The 21,296-nt window shown below is 41.4% G+C and overlaps 2 pseudogenes; both read left to right on the top strand.

The window, feature by feature from the left end:
- Positions 1-232: 232 nt before the first annotated feature.
- LOC116856845 lies at positions 233-4,179 on the top strand (annotated as a pseudogene).
- Positions 4,180-8,656: 4,477 nt separating this feature from the next.
- The window catches only part of LOC116856862, a 43,615-nt pseudogene continuing 30,975 nt past the window's right edge, over positions 8,657-21,296 (top strand).

The raw sequence follows: 21,296 nt of genomic DNA, 5'->3' as shown, positions 1-21,296 counted from the left end.
AAAATCCCAAACACAATGATTCTGCAGTTCTGGATTGGGTTATTTGGAGAGTATGAGGTCTGTGTAAGAAAACAAATTTTCCGAAGTCTTGATCATGAGTCACATTCCCATGTCAAGCATCACTCAATCAAGCCCGCCTTCACGTTGTCACTAGAGCCAAAAGCCAAGGATTCTGTATTCCCAGAGAACCATTCCATACCTCTACCCCTTCCTTTGACTTCTTTCCTACTGTATGATGCTCAGACAACCAGAGGCCACTTTACCTCTGAATACCATCTCTGCTCTTGACCCCACCATTTCACAGGGTGTCAACCTCTTACCAAATCTGTCTCAGACGAGGAATCCCACTGATGCATTTGCTTGTCATCATGTACCACCAACTCCATTTGTTTCACTACTGCCAGACTGCCCTTTAACTGTGATTCAATCTAAATCGATTTCCATCTCATTGAAACCTGTTCCTGAGAAATCATCTCCAGATAACCCTGGTGGGTTGTCTACTTATGTCCCCACAATCAGAGGTAGTGACTGTTCAAACCCATCAGGTTCAGAATTCTCCTATTACAGGCCCATACCAAGAACATGTTCCTTTCCTTCCCACATTATCACACTCCGATGTTCAGCAAGAGCAAGGTTACCTCCACCAACCAGAAACCTATCTCTGGAGAGACTGCTACTATGAACAAGGAGGCCAGTGGAATTTCTTTCCCTGGCCTTAACTTTCAGACTCTCTTGGAGAGATAAATTAAGAAGAGAATGGATTTCCAGATTTTAGAGAGGAAAGTAAAAGAGGAGGGGCCATTTTCCAAACAAATGTGGTCAGAATACCAATGGACATCTTCAGGGAATTTGTTGCATCCGCTTGATATACAAGTCACCACAGCCCCCAAAACTGCCTGGAATATTGAAGGCAAACTAGAGCAGCTCTCTATTTATCAACAGCTCCTCTATGTCAAGGCTTTGGCAGAAAATTTTTATCAGAAATATAGCCAGCTCTTCTGGGGTCTTCCTTCTTTGCACAGTGAGTCCTTAGTAGCCACTCTCCTGTTTTCTAGTAGTACTTCCCCACTAGAGTCTCACTTTGTCTTATTCAATGGAACTCATAATACTTGTGCCACCAAAATGCAAGCACCTCCACCACTTCCTCATTCCCAACCATTTCCTCTCCCCATTGTTCATCCCCATTCCTTGCCTCAAACCCTGTCCCCATCCCAGTCCCTACTTTCACTAATGTGAACACCCACACCCATTTTCAATCCTGCCTCCCGATCATACCACCTTCTTCATCCCAGATTAGGGACTGTGGAGTGTCTTTTCGTAGATCCAAGAATGAATCAGAATCTCCTATCCTGACTGAAAATCAACATCTGGGAAGGCATGTGTTGCAGAAGCAACAGGAAAGTTTGTGGGCTTTAGTCCCCATGTTCCAGAAACCTAAAAAAAACATTTGTCCTCAAGCTCCCAACCTTTCATTGGTTAGCCAGTCATCCCATGCCTATGTACTAGTCTCCATCCTTCCTGGCCATTTTCATATCATCTGTGAACCCTGGGAGACACTGGAGTTACATAGCCCAAGGAAGGTAATCCCACGCTGGTGCCTCCATGATTGTAGAAAACTAGACTCCCTAGCAGTGATGGAGCCTCAGCATACATAATCAGAACTCTCTCAGCAAAAAGGCAGACATGTTCGCTTATAAGTCTCTGAGTTCCAGGGCCATAGTAACAGGGATATAGCAAAGACTGAATTGAGTTTCCCTGGAAGTTTCCATGAGAGGGTCCAAACAACGTTCCAGCTAAGGAAAGATATGAGGAAGAATCTTGGATATATCCTAGAGAAGAGTCCAGAAGACAGCCCACAGAGGATCTCAGAATGGCACCTAGTGAAGGGTCTGAGGGCTGCCTTGGAGACAAGTAACTGTGTGTGTCATTCAAGGAATCACTCCAGGAATGAATTATTGAATGTCTCAAGGAAAAACACAGACCAGAATCAAATGAAAAGTATTCTTAGTTTACATATGAGCAAGAAGTTTTGGCAGATCACTGTGGATAGGATTCCTATAGGTGTGTGTTATTCGTGGCTGGCTAATGACAATACACTGCCTTTCTCTGGGAGTTCCCAGACTGCTCTGGAAAACACAGATTCTAAAAAGACAATGGTGGGTAGGGTTTACTGCCAGAGCATCACTCTAGAGCATTCTTTTCTTGATCCCAGTACACTACAGGTGCTAGAGGCCCATATTATTAGATTTTGCATGAGTGAGAGGTGGGGTTTACCCCTCAGGGTTCTTGAATCCATAAAATTCTATATGTTGAGAGAAGCCAAAACATGGCCTCTCCCCCAACTTGACTTTCCCTCCTCAGCCATATATATTTCTGGGGTGGATTCCAAAGCTGAGTTTTTTAAACCCCTGGAGGGAAGCTCTAAACCTTTTATGGGAAACAGGGTGAGAACAACAAATTCAGCCCCACTGCAGATCATCCTCTCCCCGCTATATCATCTGTGGGCAATGAAGGATATGACAGTGACCATAAGACTACAGAGTGCATCCAGATAGCTGAGTGGGGAAGACAGACTTTTCAGCCCCTTACACACAGCATCAGAGCTCAAGTGAGCCAGTGAGACTGGACAAAACAACACATGTGGCCCAGAGGTGCCCACAAGGCAAGCTGGGGCTAAACATGAGCCAACGCATGAGAACGTGAGTTCCAGTAACAGAGTAGAAATGCAACAGGGCAAAGTGATGGTGGAGAAGAACTTACAACATTTTGCTATGTCCAACCTGTCCAGGGATATATTCGACACTGAGGAGCTGTGTACCCTTCAATCCCAATCTTGGGACACCTTGACAAGCAGTGAGTTGGGAAGCTCCAAAATGATAAATGTCAACAAGAGTAAGGTAGAAACTGCCCTGACGATGGAACACCCCTCACAAAAATATTGGTTCCCCAAGATTCTAAACTATCAGACCTGAGAAGACAGATCCTGAGTGAGTTAAAAGTTTAAATTGGAGAGTGAGGAGCATAACCAGGCTCAAGGATGTCCCACTGACATGCCCCTTCCTTCAGATAGCTTGACTTCCAAGGCTTCACTGACTCAGTCCCAGAGTGTGTGCAGCGGGGACATGGAAGCATCCCAGGTGCTGCATGTCCAACCGAAGGACAGCAGAATTAGCAAGGAGGAGCAGCAGGAATCCTGGGACTCAATACTGGCCTTCTATAAGGGCCAGCCTACGAATTTCTCACAAAGAAGAAGTGCAAAGAAAGTGAGACCTCAGGATCCCAAAGCAAGAAAATGCAGAAGTGAGGACTAAGGAATAGGGACATCTGTAGGCAGAGAGGAGAGCCACCATGCTGAGGACAGAACATTAGAGAGTGCTTCCTCAACTCTGCCACAGAATGAACAGCTTCCTCTTGAAAGTTACTTCAGAAAAAAGATGAGGCAATTTTCTCAGTGGATCAATTCCAAGAAAAAAATCACAGGGCATCAAGAAAGTCCCCAGCAAAAAGCCAAGTTCATGTCCACCTTAGCACAGCACCAAGACCCAGCTGAAAGTGTGGCTACTTTTGGGAGTGATCGGCCTCCTGAAGCTCACAAGCTCACTACCATTGGGAAGGTCCTAGAAGAGAAGCTGGAACATATGTACGTATCTGAGGCCTCAGAGTTAAGCCAGCAGCAGGAGGAACTACAGACCTAGGTAGGGCCTGACAAGAGCCCTCCCTCCAAATATCGGGCTCTTTCTGACCCACAACAAGAGAAATGGGCAAGTATCAAGTCCTGCAGCCAAGAAGCTGTCTGTGTTGACAAGAACCATCCTACATGTATCAGATAGAACAGAGACAGGGTCAGACAGCCCCGGAAAGCTGAGGCCTTCGAGAATCAGCTATTAATGCAGAGTCAATGCCCTTCTTCTCTGCCTTCTGGAGAGTCTGTGCCTCATCCAAGCCCCACCTGTGTGCATCAAGTATGCCAGGTCCTTTGGGCCACCAGGGGTGACCCTGATGAAAGTACTGTGTTTAGCGATTTGACTCTTCTACTCAGGCAGAAAATGCTTCTCCAGCACTTCCAGGGAGAAAAATTTCTCTAAAGAAATCATTCAGTCCTTATTGAGAAAGCTTCACAATTTTCATGACAATATATCCTCTGATGAGAACAACCTTCAGCACAGCCAAGAATATTAATCCTCCTCAATAAACATTTCTTCTAATAGAGAATGGTGTTCTCTGTGTGCTGCACTGGGACTGGGGCTGGGGCTTGTGCTTAAGGAAAGGAAGCAGTGTGTTCAACTCTTAGTAGTTAACGCTTTTGGCTTCTACAAGTACACCAGTCCCTTGTACAAAGGCCAGACAGTGGCCTTCTCAGTTTTATACTGGAGTCCTTTATTTGATCCTGCTCCGATATCCTGTATTTAAAACATTTACTTTTTTTCATAAAAAGTATAACATGCTTACTCTGAAAACCTTCAGGCCTTTACAAATAGTGAGAAAAACCCTTAAAGTCTAGAACTTGATTAAAACTGTCTTTCATCTGCTTCCAAACTATTTGTCCGGTAGGATACTATGTCAGCTAGGCCTCACGTCCTGGAGGCTACTCAGGCCGAGTGATACCATTTCAACATATGAATATATGGGATAGTCTTTGAGCATGAAGACAAGTACCTCCAATGTACCTCCAAGGACGTTGTCCTCCTAAATGGTGCCTGGCTTCCCAGACATGCAACATTTTACCCCAAGGTTATAGTAATTGAGGGGTGTATTAATTATCTATTGCTGTGTAATGGATATTCCAAAATTTAGGGGGTTAAAAAAATATATACTTATTATCTCATAGCTTTTGTAGGTCAGAAATTTGGGCGAGGCCTACCTGGATTCTCTGCTTCAAGATTGCATTTAAGATGTCAGCTGAGGCTACGTTCTCACCTGGAGGCTTGACTGGGGAAGGACGAACTCCCGTACTCATTCACATAGTTGCTGGCAGGGTGCAGTTCCTCAAAGTCTGTCAGAATGAGATCCTCAGTACCTTGCTGGCTCTTGGATGGGGCTCCTTATCAAGTGGGCTTCTCCAGCATGGCAGCTTACTTCATCAAAGCAAAGAGAGAGTTTGCAAACAAGATAGAAGTTACAATCTTTTGGAAACTAGTAATGGAAATGATATCCTATAACCTTTCCTTTATTCTATCACTCAGAGGCAAATCACTAAGTCCAGCCTATGCTTAAGGGGAGGCATAATTACACAACGGTGTGAACACCAGAAGTGGGGATGATTGGAATCTTCTCAGACGTCTTCCTAATGCAAGGGTTTCTTCTTGGACACCTTACTCAGTTTGCTGAAGCAAAAATGGCCAAAGGTGCCATGTGGATTTTTGTCCTTATTCATATCCAATTCATTAAGGTCAAAACTGTTTAATGGCTAAATGAAGTGGCACCTGGTAAGTAACCATCAAAGAGACTGCAGCATCCAAAGAAAGAAGGAAAGATGATATAGGGAGGTAAAGTAGTTTGGGTTTATCCTGAATGGTTAAGTAAAATAAACCCTGAGAACCACCTGACTTACCAGTATTCAAACTGGGGGGAGGGGAGGGAAGCTGGTGTAATATGGCTCATCTGGCTCTACCACAGTCTCTCTCTTTTGCCTTAGCTCCCAGACCATAGGTGTGTAGAAGTAACCTTTAGCTTCTGTAAACCTAGCCAACGTTATAGAGGAAGGAAATCCTACAGGTTGCAAGGTTTAATTTCTGTTCTTGTTAATATATTTAATATAGCACATCCATCATCTCAAATTTAATTCTCATAGCTTGAACATCAGAGAGAATGGGTCACTCAACTATTGGAAAAGGCAGTACTAGGGATCTTAGAGAACATACTCCCATTTTGGGATATTTTCCATATACCTAAGTTGAAGTCTCTGATGCCTGGGAACTCTGTCACACTCAGGCACCCCTGTTCTTTCCATGATCCCGGGAATCCTGAGACCACACTGCCCCTCCTAGGATTCTGCCTGCTTCGGCACCTAGGAGTCTTTCAGGCAGGGACGTTTCTTACTGGAGCTGACTTCTGAAAGTTCTGATTGTGTCCTCTGCTACTCTATCACTTGCCTGTAGCCAGCTAACGGAGGCTCCCTACCCCTCATGGATTATCTTCCCATATATCACCTCGGATTCCCTCCTTCCCACCTCCTTCCTGGCAGAACATGGTCACTTTTCTGTTTGTAGAGTTGCAGGTATTCTTTTCTTCGATCTCCCCTTGATTTTGCAGGTGTTCAGTATGATGTGATAGCTATTTAGCTGAATTCCTGCAACCAGACAAAACTAAGGTCTCTTACTCCTCTGCCATCTTGGGCTGCAATCTCAATGCAGATTTCTTAATCCCCTCTCATAGAAGGGCAACCTGAAGGACAGAGAAGGTAATATATATTTAGTGGGCTAGCATGAAAGTGGGAGCCAGTGATGGAGAGCCCCCTTATACTGTGAGGAAGTATTTGGATGTAAAAGATGGGAAATACAACTTCACTGACTTAAAAAGGAGAATCTGTTGACTTAGGTACCTGAAAAAGCCTGGGAATAAGGCTGGCCTAAGGTACAAGGGTTCATGCTGGGCCTCAAATGAGGCCTTCAAGATTCACTTTCTATCCATTTCTTGGCATTCTGGAAGGACTTTCTGTCTGACTATTTTGTAGCTTTAAGTGTATCTTCCAAGTTTTAAGTGTAGCTTAAAAACAGCTGTGTCTCTCAGTAGTCCCTGCAGAAAATCCCACTGTGCCTTATTGGCTCCACTTTTGTCTCAGTTTTGCCCATCCCTGACCAATCACTGTTGTCAAAAGAATAAAATCATCTTTTGGCCAAGCCAGAGTTATAGATGCATTCTTAAAATGGGAGTGTTAGGGAAAGACAACTCTACCTGCCCATAGACTGAGACTGAGAATGGGGTTAGTTCCCGAGAGGTCAATAAAGGGACTGTTTCCAGAAGGTGAATGAATGCTAGCTATCAAAAATAAAACAGATGTCTACTCCAGACCTCTTTTTCTCTGCTCCATTTCTGCCTTCTTGTCCAGAGTTATGCCATGACTAAAGATTGGAGTTGCAAGAAACGCTGATTCTGAGGAGACTTAGGGATAAGAAGAGTCCCCAACATCCATGTGGATAGACCATCCAATAATCTGGTCTCTTACTGTTCACCCCTTCTCATCCTTGAGCCCTTACTTCCATTTCAGTTTAGTTATGGCCATATCCTAGAATGTATCACCAGGAACACTTCTGCCATCTGAACTGACAGTCTGACATTTCACCCAATTTCTTCCTTTCAGCTTATGCCCTCAGTATGCCAATTCTTCAACTTAGTCAGGAACTACAAGACACTTTATACATCTCCCTATCCATCTGAGAGTGGTTTGTCTCATTTCCTCACTCTCCAAGGAAAACTTCATTGTTCATCAATTCCAAACCTAAAGAGCTCTACTTTTTTTTTTAATTTTTATTTATTTTTAAAATTTCTTTTCAGTGTTACAAAATTCTGTGTTTACGCACCACACCCAGTGCTCCATGCAATATGTGCCCTCCACAATACCCACCACCAGCCTCACCCAACCTCCCACTGCCTTCCCCTTCAAAACCCTCAGTTAGTTCCTCAGAGTCCACAGTGTCTCATGGTTTGTCTCCCCCTCCAATTTCCCCCAGCTCCCTGCTCCTCTCCATCTAAGAGCTCTACTTTTGACAGCTTTTAATTGGCCTTTCATCTGTCATGCCGGGCAAAAGGCAGTTGTGTCTTTTTTAGGCCCGTATTCTAATAAAGGGGTGATTCATCTAAGATAAAATCAACACAAGTAATTATGTCGATGCCACCATAAATGTTCTATAGTATTAGTCAGCTTTAACAATCCCTGAAAACAATCTATTAGTTCCTTCAGTGTTTAGTGTGCACCAGGCATTCTTTGAAGCATTAGGGGCACACCAGTGAAGGAAACAAAGCTCCCTGTCTTGGCCGACCTCATATGATTGTTCTTTAGTCAATTCTCTTACCTAAGTGTTCAAAACGATTTCACTTTTCTACAATTTCTCCACTCTCCTCACTCATTGAGCGTATGTGCAGGACTACGGAACAGGAATATAAAGTCACCAGAACTTTTCATCATTAAAAAAACTTCAAAAGAGTAACAAAATCAACAGGTGAACACCTATCCCTTCTTTCTTTCCTTCCTATTATACTGGAAGGTTTTCCTCCAGAATCTGTCCTTGCTTCCCAACTTACAGCACTTTTTTTCACTGTTTGAATATTTGGCTTAATCATCTACTTTTCTCAAAAACTGAGAACATATTTACCTCAATAAAGCCTGGCAGGCCAGCAGAGTTTAGAAACTTCTACACAGAAGAGCCAGTAACGGAAGTGATTTCAAAGGGGAGGTTCCAACTAGCCTGCTCTGGGGGCGGAGCCACGCACAGGGCGAGTCGCACCTGGGGGTGAGGCTCCGTACAGGGGAAGCCACACCCTGCGGCGGGTCACGTCCAGGAGGGGACTGCATCCAGGGGCGGACTTCATCTCCGGAAAGCCACACCCAGGGGCGGTATTACCCCAGGGTGAGCCATGCTCAGGGGAGGGCCAGGTCCAGGTAGGCGCCTTCGGGGCGGGGCCACGTGGAGGTCGAGCCACACCTGGGGTGGTGACTATGTCCAGGGCAAACCGTGCCAAGAGCAGGACAACGTTCAGGGCAACGCATACGCGGGTCCCGACCACGTCCAGAGTGAGCCCGATCTAGGTGTGGGGCTGAGGAGGTTGTGGTGTTTGGCTTCTTCATGGCAGCGGTGCTGTACTGTCTGACTGTTAAGCATTTCACCTCAGCCTTCTGGATCCTGTCTCCATCACTTCTGAAAGTCGAGTTTTGATTTGCCTCAAAGTCAGATTTTGACGGAGAACTTCTGGATATCGGAAGGACCTTCCCTTCTGCCCAGAAGGACCCTTCCCACAGTCTGCCTTTTCCATCCTGGCTGCTGGCTCTAGAGGCCTCCCAACCCCTAACGGCCTCAGAGAACGTGCTGACGCTTGGGGGTGGGGCCGCGCCTGGGCCACGCGAGCCCCCTTTGGGATGCAACTTGCTGAGGTGATCCTAGTAGTAAATAGAGCGGCGATATGGACTACCGTTAAAGACTTCACCTGGTACCAGCTGCCTGCCCTTGTACAAGAAGCCTGTCTCAGATCTCATCTATTATTTGCAGAGATAATAATATCTGACAGGGGTGGCCCTGAGACTTGGAATGAAGTGGAAAATTTAGAGTAGTGTTAAGGGTTGATGTTACTGAAGCGTTTGGGGTGCTTGTGGGGACCTCGTGGGACTTCCGGTCCCCAGAGAGCCTAGTGCCTTGCAAGTGCCTGCACTGGTGGGGACAGTGAGACGTCAAGATGTGAGTTCATACACTCAATTAACAGTCATCATTTCTGATTCGCTGCAGAACCGGAACTGGAAGGATGTTCACAGTTCGCTAGTTTTCAAACAAGCCAACAAGAGCTTCAACCGCTGGGACCTAGCGGTGAGTTCAGTAGGAATGGTTCGTGGGAACCTCAGGTATAGGTCAATCGAGCCATTATGGACAGGCTAGAGGCAGAGCCATTTGTCACGCCTTGCATGAACCAGGATAGCAGGACGCGCACCTCTCCAGCAGGCAGGCCTACGTGTCTTTGATTAGCCAGAAACACTCAGGTAATTGCCTTACATTGCGGGCATTGATACATTCATGCCTACTGTGTGTCCTGGTTCTGTGTTGGGAAGTGTCACCATGTTTATCATAGTAAGGGGTGGAAGAGAATCCCATTTGTGACTGTTTCCAGTATTAGGAAGTATTAAATGTGAATTTGAAAGATATGTTAAGCTAAAATAAACCTCGTAGATTCCCACCTTCAAAACAATTACTGTGAACTTTCTGGTGCATCTTGTTAGAGATTTTACTATGTCTGCTTTTGTTAAAGTTAAAGTTAATTAATTTATTTGACAGAGATCACAAGCAGGCAGAGAACAGGCAGAGAGAGAGGAGGAGAAGCAGGTTCCCTGCCAAGCAGAGAGCCGGATGTGGGGCTCCATCCCAGGACCCTGGGATCATGACCTGAGCGGAAGGCAGAAGCTTTAACCCACTGAGCCACCCAGGTGCCCCACTATGTCTACTTTCAATACTGCTTAAATAATATATATTTTAACTGAAAAACACTATCATAAACATTTTTAAGTTATTATAAACTTCCATAACGTTTTTATGAAAACATTCTTTTAAGTGATGGAATATTCAACTGCTTTTTGTTGACATTTGGTTAGTTTCTAACTTTTGAAATTTTACTATTTTTGTTTGCCATGTTTGGTCATAATTGTACTTATTTATAACCCCTCCTGTTCCAAACAGCTCAAGCTTTTCCTATGTCTGATTAACCCCGGATTCTGCCCTAGGCCAAATGCTTTTTTCTTTCTCCTGCCTCCTTAGATGAGTTGTGTGCTCTTGTGTTTAGCTGATTCAGCAGTAGACTGTCCTCTGAGTGTCAAGCCAGTGAAACCAAATGCTTGCTAAACATCCTCAGTATAAGATCTTACAGACTGAACCTGTTGTCTTCCTTTATCTCTAACCTTCCCTTCCCCATCCAGTCCCAGTTTCAGTAGCAGCTGAAAATCCAAGCAAGAACCACAAGAGCCACTTTACATTCTTCCCTCTTTATTGTAGCTAGCAGCTACTTCGTGGAGAAGCTGGAAAAATATGCCGTGTAGAGAAATCCTCAAACTCTCACAGTATAGTACATTCCCCCAAAGAGATGATAAGATCCTTCAGGTCATGAGCTATATTTTGGTAATTAATTTTAATTATGTGAGTAATATATGTTCACATTCTCATGAGTCAAAATTAAAACACTTCCATTAAAGTTAAATACCCCATTCCAAAACAAAGTGTCTCATTCCACATCAATCAATTAATTAATTTCTTCACTACTTATATCAATATAGACTATTGGTTTCCTAGTTGATTCAGTTCAGTCTGCTATTGTCTATTTATTTTGGTGCCCAAATTGTCATTTTTAGCTGATTACCTCAGTCTGACTGCTGTGTTCTTTTGATTTATCTCAGTCATTTTTTACTTTCTGACACAAAAGATGTTTCAAGCTGATTGTATACTTTTCCCTGCATAATCTTTCAGTTCTTGATTTCTTTTTTTTTTTAATTTCTTTTCAGTGTAACAGTATTCATTGTTTTTGCACCACGCCCAGTGCTCCATGCAATCCATACCCTCTCTAATACCCACCACCTGGTTCCCCCAACCTCCCACCCCCCGCCCCTTCAAAACCCTCAAATTGTTTTTCAGAGTCCATAGTCTCTCATGGTTCACCTCCCCTTCCAATTTCCCTCAACTCCCTTCTCCTTTCTTTAATGGAAAATGGTATTTGGAAGCCAACATCAGTTTGCTAGATGTGTTCATTATTATTAGGATGTTGCTGCTTGTTGGCTGTCTCAATAAATAGAGTTAAGGAATATGTATATATATGCAGACACACACACATTCACACTTTTAATATTAATTTATTTTTCTCGTCTCTACATGTGTTGAAAGTTGTGAGTTCACACCAGTACTTCTAGTTATAATCTAACACTGCAGGGTTCACTGTAGTTTTCTCCCTTTCCAGGGGAAAGGCTGTCTGCTTTTCCCCATTGAGAATGATATTCACTGTGGGTTTTTCACAGATAGATTTTATGAAGTTGAGAAATGTTCCCTCTATCCCTGTACTTTGAAGCGTTTTAATCAGGAACGGATGCTGTATTTTGTCAAATGCTTTTTCTGCATCAATTGAGAGGACCCTGTGGTTCTTTTCTTTTCTCTTATTGATTTGTTCTATAACATTGATTGATTTGCGAATGTTGAATGACCTTTGCATCCCAGGGATAAATCCCACCTGGTCATGGTAGATAATCTTTTTATTGTATTATTGGATCCTGTTAGCTAGGATCTTGTTGAGAATCTTGGCATCCATATTCATCGGGGATATTGCTCTGAAATTCTCCTTTTTGATGGGGTCTTTGACTGGTTTGGGGATCAAGGTAATGCTGGCTTCATAGAAAGAATCTGGAAGTTTTCCCTCTGTTTCTATTTTTTTAAACAGCTTCAGGAGTATAGAGGTATTATTTCTTTGAATGTTTGATAGAATTCCCCAGGGAATCTGTCAGGTTGTGGACTCTCGTTTTTTGAGAGGTTTTTGATCACTGCTTCAATCTCATTACTAGATATTGGTCTATTCAGGTTGTCAATTTATTTCTGTTTCAGTTTTGGAAGTTTATAGGTTTCTAGGGTGAATCCATTTCTTCTAGGTTGCTTAATTTACTGGCATATAACTGTTGGTAATTTCTGATGATTGTTTCTATTTCCTTAGTGTTAGTCATGATCTCTCCCCTTTCAGTCATAATTTTATTAATTTGGGTCCTCTCTCTTTTTTTTTTGGATTGGTTTAGCCATTGGTTTATCGATCTTATTAATTTCTTTCAAAGGACCAGCTTCTAGTTTCATTGATGTGTTCTACTGTTTCTCTAGTTTCTAACTCATTGATCTATGCTCTAATCTTAATTATTTCACTTCTTGTGCATGGGGTTGACTTAATTTGTTGATTTTCCAGTTCTTTAAGATACAAAGAGAGTTGGTATGTTCGAGATTTTTCAATATCTTTAAGATACAAAGAGAGTTGGTATGTTCGAGATTTTTCAATTTCTTTGAGTAAGGCTTGGATGGCTATGTGTTTCCCTCTTAGGACTGCCTTTGCCATATCCCATAGGTTTTGGCCCTCTTTGTTTCTTTGTTCTCATTGGTTTCCATGAGTTGTTTAAGTTCTTCTTTGATTTTCTGGTTGATCCAGACATTCTTGAGCAGGGTGGTCTTTAGCGTCCAAGTATTTGAATTCCTTCCAAACTTTTTCTTGTGGATGAGTTCCAGTTTCAAAGCATTGTGGTCTAAGAAAATGCAGGGAATAATCTCAATCTTTTGGCATCAGTTGAACCCTGATTTGTGACCCAGTATGTAGTCTATCCTGGAGAAAGTTCCACGTGTGCTCAAGAAGAATGAGTATTCCCTTGTTTTAGGGTAAAATGTTCTGTATATATCTATGAGGTCCTCTGGTCCAATGTGCCATTCAAAGGTTTTGTTTCTTTGTTGATTTTTTGCTTAGATGATCTGTCTCTTGGTGAGAGTGGTGTGTTAAGATCCCCTACAATTAAAAAAAAAATCCCCTACAATTAATGTATTCATATAATTATGACTCTTAATTTTGTTTAACAGTTCGCTTATGTAGTTGGCTGCTCCCGTATTAGGGGCATAAATATTTGTAATTGTTAGATCGACTTGGTGGAGAGACCCTTTAAGAATGATATGGTGTCCTTCTGTATCTGACTACAGTCTAGCTTAAAATCTAATTTATGTGATATGAGAATCGCTACCCCAGCTTTCTTTTGAGGCCCATTGGCATTAAAGATGGCCCTCCATCCCTTCACTTTCTTTTCTTTTCTTTTTTATTTTATTTTATTTTATTTTATTATTTATTTGACAGAGAGAGAGATCACAAGTAGGCAGAGGCAGGCAGAGAGAGAGGGGGAAACAGACTCCCCGCTGAGCAGAGAGCCCAATGCGGGGCTCAATCCCAGGATGCTGAGATCATGACCTGACCCGAAGGCAGAGGCTTAACCCACTGAGCCACACAGGCGCCCCTCCATCCCTTCACTTTCAATCTGGATGTATCTTTAGGTTTAAAATGTGTCTCTTGTAGACAGCACATGGATAGGTCCTGTCTTTTTATCCCATCTGCAACCTTGTGCCTTTATATGGGAGCATTTAAGCCATTGACATTGAGAGTGGTTATTGAAAAGTAAGTTTTTATTGACATCATGTTGCCTGTGAAGTCCTTGTTTCCATACATTATCTCTGTAACTTTCTGTTCTATGTCACTCTAGGCTTCTTTTTTTATAGAATCCCTTTAATATTTCTCATAGTGCTGGCTTGATGGTCACTTAATCTTTTAGACCTTGCGGGTCTTGGAAGCTCTTTATCTCTCCATCCATTCTGAATGTCAGCCTTGCTGGAAGAAGTATTCTTGGGTGTATGTTCTTCTCATTTAGTGCCCTGAATATGTCTTGCCAGCCTTTTCTGGCTGCCAGGTTTCTGTGGACGGGTCTGATTTTATTCTGATCTTCCATCCTCTATACGTAAGGAATCTCTTAGCCCAGCTGCCTTTAAGACCTTCTGTCTGAATCTCTGATTGTAAACCTCACAATTAGGTGTCTGGAGGTCTTTCTAGATTCATTGATCTTGGGTTTTTCTAGACTCATTGATATCTGCCTCTACAATGCGAACACTCGTTCCATTCCCCAGATGACGGAAAATTTCCCCAGTATTTGTTCAATTATATCTTCCAGTTTTCTCTCTTTCTCCACCCTCTCAGGGATCCCAATAATTCTGACATTGGAACATTTCATGGCATTTATTTCCCTAATTCTGTTTTCATGGCTTCTAAGTTGTTTGTTCCAGGCTTCCTCCTGATCCTGCTTTTCTATCAGTTTTTCTTTTAGATCACTAATTCGATCCTTTGCCTTGGTTACCCTAGCTGTTAGAATATTTAGATTAGATTGGATCTTCTTGGTAGTATTTTTAGCTTCTTCCAGATCAGCTCTCCTTTCTTCCCTTAGAGATTCTTTATTGCCACGAATGGTCTTCTCCAACCTAGCCATTGCCTGGACAATTTTTACCCTGAATTCCATTTCCAACTATTGTTTATATCCATGTCCAATAGTTCTGTGGCAGAGGTTGCACTCTCTGAATTTTTCCTCTGTTGGGTGTTCATCCTCCTAGTCATTTTGGTGAGAGGTGGTTATGAGAATGTATATATATCAACTATGATCCTGTCAAGGTACCCCTCTCCACTGATAATCTTCTGCCCCCGGAGAGATCCAGAAGTGTATAATCTTACATCTCAGGCTGATTTCATGGGTGATCAGAGTGTTCTGGTAGATATTTAGCTCAATTCAGGGGACCAGCTGAAACAGGGTCTCCTACTTCTCTGCCATCTTGTACCTCACCTCTGAAATTCTGTTTCTGTTATTTTGTTTGTAGGTTTTCCCATCAAGTAAATACTCACCTTTGCTTAAATTATTGTGCCATTGGAAATATGTAATTTTTTTTTTTTTGAGAGAGAGCATGAGCAGAGGGAGGGAAGGTCTCAGAGGGACAGGGAGGAAGAAAGACTTAAGCAGGCTCCAGGCCTAGTGCAGAGCCAACACAGAACTTGATCTCATGACCCTGAGATCATGACCTGAGCCAAAATCAAGAGTTAGACACTTAATGGACTGAGCCACCCAAGTGCCCTGGATATTTGTTAATCTTGAGGAGAAATTTTCTTTAACTTCTAGATTATGATATTGTTCTTATCAGTACAAATGTCAGGATCAAATCAGAATGGATCAAACTTAGGATGTTCAGACAAATGATAGCCTTGGAATATTCTTCCCCAAGAAGACAGATAGCAAAACCTAGAGTTTATTTCTTATCCCTCCATTCTCACCTCACTAACTTTCTTCATTTTATAGGATTTTTTGGGGGCCATTTTCTTTCACACTGGAATTTCTGCCATAGAAATTTACCATTTCCTCAGTGTTGTTATCTATTAAAATCATCTCAATGTTTGTTCTCATCAACACTGTGAAATAGATATCATTTTCGTTTTACAGATTGGAAACTGAGACCTAAATGGTTAATTGCATTGCTCAGGGCCACACACTAAATATCATCTTAGGGATTTAATTCTTTAGGCATGATACTGACTTACCTGAAATGTTACATGTAGTGTAGATCTTTGCAGTTTTTAAGCAGCAATATTGTCTTTTGATTCCTGTGTTATTTTTTCTCTTTCTTTTCCAATTTCTTTGAACTCTCAACTTTTACCCTTGTTCATTTTTTTAATTTATTGCTTCTTCTGTTTCTCTCATTAAACAGATTCTTTCTTTTATTGCTTATACTCTGTCCTGGCAGTTTGGCTTCCATAATTCCTTTTTTTTTTCTTTTTTAAAGATTTTATTTATTTGACACAGAGAGAGTAGGCAGAGAGGTAGGCAGTGAGAGAGGAGGAAGCAGGCTCCATGCTGAGCAGAGAGCCTGATGCAGGGCTCGATCCCAGGACCCTGAGATCAGGATCTGAGCTGAAGGCAGAGGCTTTAACCCACTGAGCCACCCAGGTGCCCCTGGCTTCTGTAATTTCTGTACAGAATTTTAGCTAAGTCAGCCTCAGAGTTTGAGTTTGGTCGAATTCCTGCTTTCTATTTTCACCCTTTCTGAAATCCTCATTGGTCATCTTCTGAGTTTCCTCAAAATCTGGTGACTTTCTGCTTTCATACCATGGGGTTAGCTTCTATTCCTGGTATAACATGTAGGTGGCTTCCCTCGTGGAAAGGATGCACCTTTTTGGATTCTGCTGTGGGCCTGTCCGGGGAGGCCACAATTCTTAAAACAGGTCCCTCTGCATTCCTCACCTCAGATAATACTTCTCCTGCCTTGCTGCTTTAAGAAGGAGTCTCTCTCTATTCTCCTTCCAGGCTACCTAGCTTTTTTTAATTTAATTTAATTTAATTTAATTTAATTATTTATTTATTTGAGACAGAGAGAGTGAGTGAGAGCTAAAGAGCATGATCATTGGTGGTTGGGGAGAAGCAGACTCCCCACTGAGGAGGGAGCCCAACATGGGACTCCATCTTGGGACTCGGATCATAACCTGAGCCGAAGGCAGATGTTTAACCAACAGAGCCTCCCAGGCTACCTAGCTTTTGAAATATATTTAAAATTTTATTTAATTTTTTATAGTGGTAATAAGCACACACTTTTAATTTTTTTATTATTTTTTAAAGACTTTATTTATTTATCTATTTGTCAGAGAGAGGGGTGGGGAACACAAGCAGGCAGAGCGACAGGCAGAGGCAGAGAGAGAAGCAGTCTCCCTGATGAGCAAGGAGTCTGATGTGGGACTCAGTGTCAGGATCCTGGGATCATGACCTGAACTGAAGGCAGCGGCTTAATCAACTGAGCCACCCAGGCGTCCCAGCACATGCTTTTTAAAGCAAATATTTTTAAAAGACTTATAAAGAGAAACAAGCAGTTCTTTCTTTCATCCCTTTCTACCCCCTCAATAACTGTTTCTTCTTTTTTGATATTTCTAAATAATAGATACATACTGCTATTTCCTGAATTATGAATATTGGGTATTGCATGTTAATTATTTTATATAATAATTTATTTCTTTTCATTATTCTTCTAATTTCTGTCCTCATAATCCTTATATAGTCTTCTACCACAATTTTTGGTTAAATCAGCTGTTAGTGTTTATGATATTATTACCTTGAAAATATTGTGCATTGCAGACTCAAGTAACATACTGTGACTTCTTTTATTTTGGGGTATTTTTTTCTGTAGTTAAACATTTCCTCTAATATTTGTTTAGCTCTCTATGAACCTATGGCTTTTTTCCCCCCCAAAATAGTCCAATTGTTCTGTTCTAATCCTTAAAATATCTCTATATACCAAAACACCAAGTAATGTATTGTTTTATTTTTTTCCTCAGTAACCCTTGTAGGGACCAAAGGCAGGCAGCCCCAAGATGGGCCACTTTGGCATCAATATTATTTTCAGTTAAGAGCAATCCAAACCCTGCAGTTTCAGAAAAATCTCCCCCCCTCCCAAATGCCTGCTTATACCAGGAAAAGACCTATTAATAGAGATTCCTCTTTACCTAAGAAACTTACTTAAGTAAAAAGGCAAACTGTTTTCCAAGCATCTTCTTTCACCTTCCTACTAATGGTCTCTCTCCTCTTGTGTCCTTATACCACTTTCTTTCTCCTTAGATCACATAATCATCATGTTGCCTCACTGTCTTTGGAATTTCCATGTCTGTGTGGATTCCCCGTAAGTAGGCTATTAAATTTGATTTTCTCCTGTTAATCGTCTCTTCTCAATTTGACTCTTAGCCCAGCTAGAAGGACCATGAAAGGTAGAGTAAACTCTTCCTCCACAATACCCTCCTTCAACATGTCTCCGATTTACTCTAGTCTTTCATTTTCTCCTGTCAGAAGGAGAGATGTAATTCTGGGACTTTTTTTTTTTTTTTTTTTTTTTTTTTTTACCCTTCCTGTGTTGAAATCCTTATTTCCTGGATTTCATGTAGATCATTTTCCCATATTCTATAATATATCCTTTCATGAGTATGTACTTTGATACTTTTTCTTTCATAGTTCTTGGCTTTCAGTGGACTTGTGTGATTTGAAATGCATATCCTTCAGTTCTTGGAAATTTTCTTACATTATTTGATAGATACCAGCCCTTTCTTTTGACTTTTCTCTCTTCTTGGAACTCTTCTCAATGAGAAGGTGAAACTCCTGACTTAATTCTCCAATTTCTTTTATTTTTCTCAATATTTCCTGCTGTATTGTTTTATCATTTTATTTTAGTGAGAGATTTTTCTCAACTTTGTTTTCCAACATTTATAAAGTTAACCTGTTTCTTTCTTCATTTTTTTAGCATATGTTACTTATTCTTTCTTGTTCTTTAAATGTTTCTGCTTTTCTGTTTTACATAGCATGTTGTGGTTATTGTTTTATAGACATAACATTTCCATTTATTACTTTGAATATTTGAAAAATTTTAGAAGTGTCTCTTTCTTTTTTCTTTCTTTTTTTAATCTTACATTTGTGTTGGAGCTTTTTCTCAGTTGCTTGGTGACTCATAGGTATCAGTGAATAAAAGGCATCAGAAAATAAAATTGACAGGCTACTATACTTTTTCATTTGTCAGAATTGACATTTGTCATTTCCAGAAACTCAATTTAAGGTAGCTTAAGAAAAAAGGGAACTCCACATCCTCTCCAACACATGTTGTTTCCTGTCTTGCTAATTTTGGCCATTCTAACTGGTGTTAAGGTAGTATCTCAATGTGGTTTTAATTTGAATCTCCCTGTTGGCTAGTGATGATGAACATTTTTTTCATGTGTCTGATAGCCATTTGTATGTCTTCATTGGAGAAGTGTCTGTTCATATCTTCTGCCCATTTTTTGATATGATTATCTGTTCTGTGTGTGTTTAGTTTAAGGAGTTCTTTATAGATCCTGAATATCAACCTTTTGTCTGTACTGTCGTTTGCAAATATCTTCTCCCATTCCGTGGGTTGCCTCTTTGTTTTGTTGACTGTTTCCTTTGCTGTGCAGAAGCTTTTGATCTTGATGAAGTCCCAAAAGTTCATTTTCGCTTTTGTTTCCTTTGCCTTTGGAGACATATCTTGAAAGAAGTTGCTGTGGCTGATATCGAAGAGGTTACTGCCTATGTTCTCCTCTAGGATTCTCATGGATTCCTGTCTCACGTTGAGGTCTTTTATCCATTTTGAGTTTATCTTTGTGTACGGTGTAAGAGAATGATCAAGTTTCATTCTTCTACATATAGCTGCCCAGTTTTCCCAGCACCATTCATTAAAGAGACAGTCTTTTTTCCACTGTATATTTTTTCCTGCTTTGTCGAAGATTATTTGACCATAGAATTGAGGGTCCATATCTGGACTCTCTACTCTGTTCCACTGGTCTATGTGTCTGTTTTTATGCCAGTACCATGCTGTCTTGGTGATCACAGCTTTGTAGTAAAGCTTGAAAACAGGTAATGTGATGCTGCCAGTTTTATTTTTGTTTTTCAAAATTTCCTTAGTGATTCAGGGTCTCTTCTGATGCCATACAAATTTTAGGATTATTTGCTCAAGCTCTTTGAAAAATACCGGTGGAATTTTAATGGGAATGGCATTAAAAGTGTAGATTGCTCTAGGCAGTATAGACATTTTAACAATGTTTATTCTTGTGATCCAAGAGCATGGAATGGTCTTCCATCTTTTTGTGTCTTCTTCAATTTCTTTCATGAGTGTTCTGTAGTTCCTTGAGTATAGACCCTTTACCTCTTTGGTTAGGTTTATTCCCAGGTATCTTATGGTTCTTGGTGCTATAGTAAATGGAATCGATTCTCTAATTTCCCTTTCTGTATTTTCATGCAAGTTGGTATAGCCACTTTGGAGAACAGTGTGGAGATTCCTCAGAAATTAAAAATAGAGCTTCCCTTTGACCCTGCAATTGCACTACTGGGTATTTACCCCAAAGATACAGATGTGGTGAAAAGAAGGGCCATCTGTACCCCAATGTTTATAGCAGCAATGGCCACGGTTGCCAAACTGTGGAAAGAACCAAGATGCCCTTCAACAGACGAGTGGATAAGGAAGATGTGGTCCATATACACTATGGAGTATTATGCCTCCATCAGAAAGGATGAATACCCAACTTTTGTAGCAACATGGACGGGACTGGAAGAGATTATGCTGAGTGAAATAAGTCAAGCAGAGAGAGTCAGTTATCATATCATTTCACTTATTTGTGGAGCATAACAAATAACATGGAGGACATGGGGAGATGGAGAGGAGAAGGGAGTTGAGGGAAATTGGAAGGGGAGTTGAACCATGAGAGACTATGAACTCTGAAAAACAACCTGAGGGTTTTGAAGGGGTGGGGGGTGGGAGGTTGGGGGAACCAGGTGGTGGGTATTAGGGAGGGCACGTATTGCATGGAGCACTGGGTGTGGTGCAAAAACAATGAATACTGTTACACTGAAAAGAAATTTTAAAAAAAAGAAAAAAAAGGAACTCTCTTGCCATACACAGAAATAAAACACAGAGTAGTCTTCAGATATGGTGGGATTCAGGAGCTGATGATACAGTGTTTTCATTGTGATCTCTTTATTTTGCAATGAGGGCACTTCCTTTTATACCACAAGAAATAAGTGAAAGAAAAGAGGAAAGAGGAGTGCTGTTATTAAAAGAAGGTTATAAAGGAAAGGAATACTTGAAAGTAAAAAAACATAGCTATTTCCTAAAGCCCCTTCTGATGGTACATGTGAGTCTCAGGATCCTAAAACTTAAGTTTGTTTTTTTTTAAGATTTGTATTTATTCATGGACAGAGAGAGATCACAAGTAGGCAGAGCAGCAGGCAGAGAGAGAGGAGGAAGCAGGCTCCCCGCTGAGCAGAGAGCCCGACGCGGGACTTGATCCGAGGACCCTGAGATCATGACCCGAGCCGAAGGCAGAGGCCCAACCCTCTGAGCCACCCAGGCGTCCATTAAGTTTATTTTTTAGTTGAGTTATTTTTGCTCTTAATGAAGCAAAATTTATTCCCTTCCACAACTGTGATGTGTTATTCTTTCACATACCTACTTCTCTCCCCTACCCAAATGTGTTTGAGATGTATC

This window comes from Lontra canadensis, unplaced genomic scaffold (assembly GCF_010015895.1).
Source record: "Lontra canadensis isolate GAN:19392208 unplaced genomic scaffold, GSC_riverotter_1.0 scaffold113, whole genome shotgun sequence".
NCBI lineage: Eukaryota > Metazoa > Chordata > Mammalia > Carnivora > Mustelidae > Lontra > Lontra canadensis.
This window is presented reverse-complemented; position numbering and strand designations above follow the sequence as displayed.